Below are 8,699 nucleotides of genomic sequence, written 5' to 3'. Positions count from 1 at the left end.
TGAATCATCGTAGTAATCCTCAATTTTGGTCCAGTAACTTGTAACACTTTTGGAAACCCGAATTTGGTCCCAAAGGATTGTGGCTTCCTTTTTTAAAAAAACAAGAGATTCTTCTGAATGTCAGACTGTTTGAACAAATATTTTGAGGTTAAAGGAGGAAAGCACTCACCTCTTTAAGGATGGCTTCTTGTGGAATTTAAGTCTTTTTCAAATATCACTGTACAGTGCCATAATTCTCATAGGATTCATGCAGGAAACAAAAGGATCCAGCAAACAGTTGCCTGAACCACACTAGGTCTAATCACTATTCTGCCAGGGTTGTTATTTATTGGTTAAAGTGAAAATCCATCTTCATCTCAAACAATACAAGTGAAGTTATTTACTCACTATGCAAGTCTTACCAGGTGGAAAGTAGACGCAGAGGTAGTCTTCCAAACTGCAGAGGATTACAACTTGTACTTATAAATCTTCTGAACCTAATTAATCACTGAAACAGAGAGTAATCTCTCTCAATGAGTCAATACATAGACAGCTCAGTCTGAAGAACCTCCTGAAAAAGGAAGAGTGGTACTTCTCACTTTGTGAACTGTTGACTGCAGGGAGGAAAACGGAAATGGTAGATGTGAGAAATTCATTTTTACTAGCATTAGTGGAAAGGTAATAGCAAATTATGAATATTAACTTTTCTAAATGAGGCATTTGAGGGCTGATAGACAAGTGTTTTAGGCATCATCTTTGCCTGCTACCATCTACGATAGCACTCAAGGAGACTGTCCTGCTCTAAAGCCATTTAGGTATGAGGGCTGGGGCAACTTTGCACTGCCAGTGAGGGACTGTGCGTTGAAATAAGCCCTTTCCAGAACTAAATTATTTATGACATCTCTGTAACAAGGAAAAAGTATATCATGGGCCTGGGAGGGAATCAGAGAGAGGTGCCCGAGCGCAGCGCAGTGCCATGAGCAGGAGAAGTGCGGCAGGGAAGGCAGGGTTGGGGGGACAGGCAGGGTTGGGGGGACACACAGGGTTGGGACAGGCAGGGTTGGTGACAGGCAGGGTTGGAGGGACATGCAGGGTTGGGGGGACACACAGGGTTGGGACAGGCAGGGTTGGGACAGGCAGGGTTGGGGGGACACACAGGGTTGGGACAGGCAGGGTTGGGGGGACAGGCAGGGTTGGGAAAGGCAGGGTTGGAGGGAGAGGCAGGGTTGGGGAGACGGAGCCACGGCCCCGGGTAGGGACTGCCGTCCCTCAGCAGGCTGCCCAAGAGGGGCCGGAGGAACGGGGCTGGCGGGGCAAAGCGAGGGACCCACCGCACACCCCCACCCGCAGAGATGCCCTGATCAGGGGCAGGCGCTCGGCTCCTCCGAGGGAGGGAAGAAGGAGCTGTCGGCGCCTGGCCCTCTCCTCCCCCAGCCCGCCTGCCCTCCCCTCCCCTCCCCGCTACCCTACCTGGCCGGGGGCGGCCGGGGGGCTCGGGGGTCTCCGCGCCGCCCCGCTCCTCCCTGCGCCGGGTGGGGGTCCCGGGAGGGCACCGCGGGGCCGCTTCCCAGTTTCGCTTGGCAAGAAACGCTGCCCGGCCCCAGCCCCGGCTCCGGCGCCGGGCAGCAGGTCGAAGAAGGCCGGATGAAGTATTACCAGGGTGCTGGGCTGCCAACCGGTCGTGGGTGACACCCAGAGGTGCCCCCCGCCAGTAAAGGGGGTGAAGATCAACTTTTTTTAGGAGCCGGGGACTTCCCCCTCACAGTCTTCTGGGGGAGGCAAAAAAGGCGTAAGAAGGTGATGTCTTCGGATATCTTTAGTCGAAACGCCTCTTCCTCTGCTGTTCTGCTGAATGCCCGTTGCAGGATTCTCTTCGAAGAAGTGTGATGGAAGTAGGATGGAGACTTAGGAACGTGTATATTAAGCTAAATATAGCAACTTTTATCTCTGCTACAGCTTCCTCCCCCCTCCCCTCACTGGCCCTTTTGAGAATGAGGGTGTACAAAGAGATAAATTGTATCCTGAAAGGCTGATATCCTGCAAGACCTCAAAAGAAAAAAAAAAAAAAAAGGAAAAAAAGAAATAAAAAAAACCCAAAAGCATTACAAAATATGGTCTGCAGAAAAAAGAGACAAGGCAAAACATGTGTTCCTACAATACTTTGATCAGAAATGTCCCTATTTCAGTGCTATTTTTTCTGTGCTACATCCCCTTCAGGGAGAGAATAATGTAAGCTTTCAAGACATGAAACGTTTTACAGCTCCATTACTGCAAAAGGGAGTGTGTGTGTTCACTTCTAAATAAGCCCTCATGCCAGTTGCTGAGCCTGCTTTTTAGCCAAATGTTGATATATTGGAACTGTAGTTCCATCAGGGGTTTCTGACAGCCATATTTCATATTTAAGTACTGTTCCTGAGTAAATGAATGCTTGCCACTGTTTATTCATGAGTGGTTTATTTGATATGTACTGTGCAATGATCCACTATACTTCTAAATAAAGTTATTTTGATAACAGCATGAAAAAAATCATCCCATCAGGATTTCTTTTATTTTCATATCAGCCTTTTCATCTTCAGAAACTAGTTTGGTGACAGTTACCCTTTTTTTTTTTAACTGAGGACAGCTGCAAATGCAGAAGTTCCCAATAGCAACAGGAGCTGTCACTTCAGAGGTAAAACAAGCACGTTACACTAAAAAAAAGGAGGGATGCCACAGAGCTGTCTTCTTTGCATATTCTTGCTGCTGAGGTGAAACAAAGAAACCCTGGAGAGTTTTACTGTCTCACCTCACTTGTTTTCCCCATCACAGAATGAAATGATTGTATGTAAAAGCAATCAGACCATTAGGTAAAGTAAATCAGCACAACTTCAGGAGAGTCAGCTAAGGATCTGACCCACTATAACTACTTTAAAAATGTGTACAAGATACTTTGTGGTGGTTTTTGGTTTTATGATTCAGTGCCTGATTTTAAAACTTAAAAGAAAGCATATCTATGATAAAGAGGATAATGATTTTACATGAGTCCGAAAGCAATTTAGCAGTCAACAAATCAAATGGTAAAGTAAAATGTCATTGGCTTTTTACTTTGACAGGCTAAGTCTTGATAGTGGCAGTTCGGAAACATCTAATTTTTTTTATTCACTCTTTTACAACAATATTTTCCGTGAGCTATTCTCACATTCTTTTGCTTTCATATCCTTTTGAAATACTCTCAAGTTTCTGAACTTTCATCTGTGTTGTAGAAAGTGCTGCGTTCAATTAGTCCTTTCAACTAACGTCGTAGCTAACTCTGAGATATGTGAATGTACATGAAAGGAGAATAAAGTTCACATTTTTTAGTCCTCAGACTAATACAATTTTAATGGAGAAGTCATAGCCTTGAAATAGGGAAGTAACACAACTGAAAACAACTACAGCTCAATTTTTCATTGTGAAAATGCCATGATGAAAATGAAAGTTTGCACTAATATTGAAAAACAGATTTTTGTATGAAGCTCTGACCACCTGACTGATCAACTAGGGCAGATGAGTTACTTCTCACAGTTTTTCACATCTTCCTTTCCATCCAACATACACTACACAGAGGTATTAACTGAAAGCCTAAACTGTGAAACTATTTCCGTCATAAATAGCAACACATCCAACTCTTGTAACCACAGTCTAAGGCTGTTTGCTTCTAGCTGGTAACAGTCCTTTTTAATCTCCTTCTGTCATCTCTGTATACCAGTTATATTAATTCTTAGCAGAGGTTAAGTTATATTCCACTGTGTTTTCGGCATTCTCCGTCCCTGATGTCGAAAAGCAGATTCCAGACTGATAACATGTCTGTTAGAGCCTCATATGTTTCTCAGAAGTTTTAAAATACTCACGTTGCACATTTTCAAACTTTCCTCCACATTGTAGCATCACAGAATAATCCAGGTTGGAAGGGACCTCTGGAGATCATCAGGTCCAGCCCCTGCTCAGGGCATGTATAGCTGAGACTCAAACACCTCCAAGGATGGAGATCCCATTTCCTCTCTGGGAACAATTTCCAGCATGCATATGGTGAAATTTTTTATCCTAATACGTAAAATAAATTTACCATGTTCTAATTTGTGCCAGTTGCTTTTTTGTCCCATCGCTGTGCTCCTTTGAGAAGTGCCTGGCTCCATCCATTCTTTCTATCTTTCCATTAGATTCTTTTAGACAGAAACAGGGCCTCTTATCCTCTCCCTCTATGTCCTGTGCTCTGGGTGGTCTTTCTCTGGACTCACTCCAGTATGTCAGTGCCTCACTTGTACTGGCGAGCCCAAAACTCGACATAGTACCCCAGAGGTGATCTCGCAAATGCTGAATATAGGGGAATAATTACTTTCCTCAACTACACTCTCACTAGTAAGGTGCCGGGTGCAGTTGGTCGCCTTTGTCACAAGGACACACTGCTGACTCATGTTCACCTTAGTGTCAACCAGGACATCCAGTCTCTTCCTGCAAAGCTGCTTTGTGTTGGGTTGACTTCCAGGCTGTGTTGTTGAATGGGTTTACTCCATCCCAGGTGCAGCACTTTGCATGTGCCTTGGGTTGAACTTTGTGCATTTCCCATCAGTCCATTTCTCCCCTCCAATGTGTCAACTATCCTTCCTCAGTTTGTTTTTCTGTCTGAAAAAATCTGTTGATTGTGCAGTCAGTCCCATTGCCAAGGTCATTAATAAGGATGCTAAACAGTAGCAGTACCGACATCAGTCCCTGAGAGATGCCACTAGTAATTTACTGTGAGCTGAGGTTTGTATACTGATCACAACACCTTGATCCTGCATGGACTTCAGTCCCACTCTTTTTGCACTCACCTTTGTCCAGTTATCTATATCTCACCAACAGAAACGGTGTCAAAGGCCTTGCTTGCTCAGTTCAAGGTCTGCAGCATCCAGGGTTCTCCTGCTGTCCACAGCATGGCTGGATATCCGTGATATGCCTTTTGTAAATCCAGTCACCTTCTTCTCCTTCGTGTACTTTGAAATGTCTTCAAGGAGGATTGCTTCATAACCTTCCTACAGACAGAGATCTATAAAAGGCTGGAAACAGTTTTAGAGAATAAACTGCTATACAACAAATTCTGTCTTTCATATAAAATTAGGCACATAGCTCATGCTTTAAAGTGGGAAAAGGGAACACATGAGCACATGTTTCTAACACAACAGTTGTAGTTTTTCAACCCTTGAAAGAGTCAGGAACATACAGTTTTACATGTAGAATTTTTCCATAGAATATACTATGAATTTTACATATTCTCTTCCAAACATACCTTTGTCCAATGCTGTAAGAAATTAATGTTGCATCCAATACATATAATAGTTTGCTACCAAAACTTCTAAAAACTTTCTTCTAGTGGTCAGTCTCTCAGGCTTCACAACCATGTGAAGCAAATATAGGTAAAACTCTCTCCCTGCATGTGGCAGGAGCAATAGCTAGGCTGGCTTTTCAGGACTGTGGTTTAGGTGAAGAAGCTAGCAGAGGTCATGGTTCATTGAGCTGCAGGAACACCCAATCTCAACAGTATAGGAGACCCCAAGGCCAAACCATTAAATATGTTCACACAAAGGGCTGGTGTATATTAAATGCATGTGTGGGGAGGGCAGTATATTCTAAGTGCTGTCTGCAGTTATCCTACTTCATATGGGCAGGAGCTGGTTTTCATACCTTGGAAGTTACCAGGAGCTTCATCACTGACATGAGTGTCAGTAATGTCGATGCTTATTCCTGTCTCTTTGTTATTTCTTTATTGCCAGCAATGCAGCATATACTTTTCAGATATGAAGTATCCAGAGATAAGATTTTATAACTGGGGACATACAACTCTTTATGACTGGAGTTATATGGCAAGGAGACACTTCAGTTCCTTCAAAATATGTTATTATAAGAGAGCCAGCACTGTACTCTCAATGCCAGATTCTGAGCTGTTGTTTACAAGTAATTCTGTATGGGTTTCAGGAGATTACAGCAGTATGCACACCCTGAAAATTTCACTGTGGTTGATTCTAATGATACTCTTAAACTGATTTATCGCTAATTGCTCTGAATGTCTCGATACCTGTTCAACCACTAGATGGCACGATGACTCTGCACGATTAAGAGAGCTCATCTGGTCTCCGGGATCCCTTGAGGTGCCAAAACCAGGGAAGCACAGAGCAGAAATTAAAGTGCACTAAATCTATACGTGGAAGTTCTAATTCAGCAACAAAATTACCTTTGTTCTCTGTAGTTCAAGCTTTAAGCATCCCAACTGATGCTTCTATGAGCTTTCTATGGTGAAAGGACAGATTTTTTGCACAGAGTAGTCTGTCCTGTTACTCCACTAAGGCAGACTGCCTAATATAAAAATTGCCAATTTTCTTTAAAAACATGTTTCTGAAAATTTAGATGTTTTGTAAGTTGCATGTCGCATAATCACAGAATGGTTGAGGTTGCAGGCACCTTTGGAGGATATCTAGTCCAACCTCCCTGCTCAAGCAGGGCCACCTACAGCCAGCTGCCCAGAACGATGTCCAGGCGGGTTTTGAGTATCTCCAAGGATGCAGACTCCACAACTTCCCTGGGCAACCTGTGCCAGTGCTGTGTCACCCTCATCATAAAAAAGTGTTTCCTGATGTTCAGAGGGCACCACCTGCGTTTCAGTTTGTGCACGTTGTTTCTGGTCCTGTCACAGGGCACCACTGAGGAGAGCCTCACTCCCTCTTCTTTGTACCCTCCCTTCAGATGGGAACTTTCTCTTCTCCAGGCTGAGGGGTCCCAGCTCTCTCAGCTTTTCTTCATAGGAGAGATGCTCCAGTGCCTTCACCAACTTCACGGTCCTTTGTTGAACTCTCTCCAGTACGTCCATGTCTTTCTTCTACTGAGGAGCCCAGAATTGGACACAGGACTCCAGGTGTGACCTCAGCAGTGCTGATGTTGTAATGATATTGCAAAAGAATTCCACAGTTCTTTTCATGCTTTCTCTTTAATGTGATATTAATGTGATAACATCTGTAGAAGGACATTAATTTTAATGCGTATCTAAGATTTCTTTACTAACCACCAAGGAATACAGAAAGAAGTGACAACTGCAGTACTTTTTGTTATTATTATAGCCACATACTCACCCCCTGGTTCTGTGAAAGTTCTTTGCCACTCTCAGAATTTGCCCCTTTTCTTCCTGTCAAGGCCATGCTGTTCACTGCTGGTAAACCACAGTAAGAGTTGTCAGGCTTTGCTTGATATTGTTTTCCTCTTTTTTTCTTGGTTGACCATGAGGCTTGATACAAAAGGAGTGTCACCACAAGAGCCATTTAGTGCGTTTGTTTTTCACCATCATAACTACTTGCCTGGCTAAGAGAGGTCAATGAGATATCAGTATGTTTCAGAGTAATTTGGTTCATGGCTGACTCCATGCATTTCCTCATTGTACCTTCTCATATCCCTTTCTGGTTTCAAAATTCGTCCTAGAGTTTTTGTTTCTGAGATACTCAGTTATCACCCTTTCTTCCTCATTAAGTGCCCAGGACTCAAACTCTATTAAAAATTGATCTTGTAATAATCTTGGAAGTGAATATTCTGTCTTGCTCAGAAGCTGCTGTGAAAAATCTTCATAGTGTAAAGCAACAGGCTTTCCTGCCTTTACATGTGTGTTAGTATTAGTGGTCTTTCTGTGGGAAGAAATGGTGCTGTAGGAATAAAACAAGCCTCTTACATTGGCATGAATCCATTTTGTGGAGCTTCCACAGAGATAGTGAGGTTTACTAGAGGGATCTTTAGGAACAGGACCTGATGCTGCTCACAATCTAATGAGACAATAATAAAATGTAACATTAGATATTTTATAGTTGTGGTGAAGTGAGCAATGAGTGCATGAAAACTTGAAAATATAACTCATCAGTGAAAAGGTGTTCAGTTTGCCATAGATCTTTTTATTTAATGTTGAAAATAAAGCTATACATATATTGCATATACATTTTTCCTACTCCAAATAGTTACCCATAAGTCTGAAGATCCACATTCAATAAAAACTTACAGTAAAAGGAAAGGACTTGCCTGTTCTGTAATTGGTAACATTAGGTGTTCTGCATCTAATTTTCACTTTTTAAGTCCATTCTGTAGCAAGCCTGAAGCTCAAAACCAAGCCTTCTTTGACAGTAAGGAAATTCCTGGTTTTAAGAAGCTAAAAATATTAAAGTTTGCAAGGGTATCTGTGCAAGAACATGTTTTGTTCATACTCTCCTGAACTAGGAGATTTGGCTCTGACCTTTGCATCTCAGGATATTCCCTGTCAGAAGAAAGTATAACTAGGCATAAGGCCAAAGCAGGGGAAAAAGTGGATACTGCCTGTTATGAAAAGCAGTATCTTAAAGGAATCTTTTTCAGTATCTTAAAGGAATGCTCCCAGTGTACAAAAAATGCCCTACATTTTAAAATGTTATTTCTATCTGGAGATAATAACAACAGTAACAGCATGTTCTGTTGTACCTGAAAGATTTAAAATTTCCCCTTTGTGTGAGATTCATTTTAATACCTATATATACAAAATATAAAAAATGCATATAAATATATATCACTGTATTTATTTTCCTTAATGCTGCGTTTTTTAAAAATGTTGTATTCACATCAGTCTCAAAAGAGCCTTTACTGAGGCATCCATACTAAGGAAAAATAAAATTTCGTGGTATGAGTATTACTATGGAATCAAAAAGGAATAAGTGGTGGAAAAA

Source organism: Nyctibius grandis, chromosome 2 (genome assembly GCF_013368605.1).
Source record: "Nyctibius grandis isolate bNycGra1 chromosome 2, bNycGra1.pri, whole genome shotgun sequence".
Classification (NCBI taxonomy): domain Eukaryota; kingdom Metazoa; phylum Chordata; class Aves; order Nyctibiiformes; family Nyctibiidae; genus Nyctibius; species Nyctibius grandis.
This window is presented reverse-complemented; position numbering follows the sequence as displayed.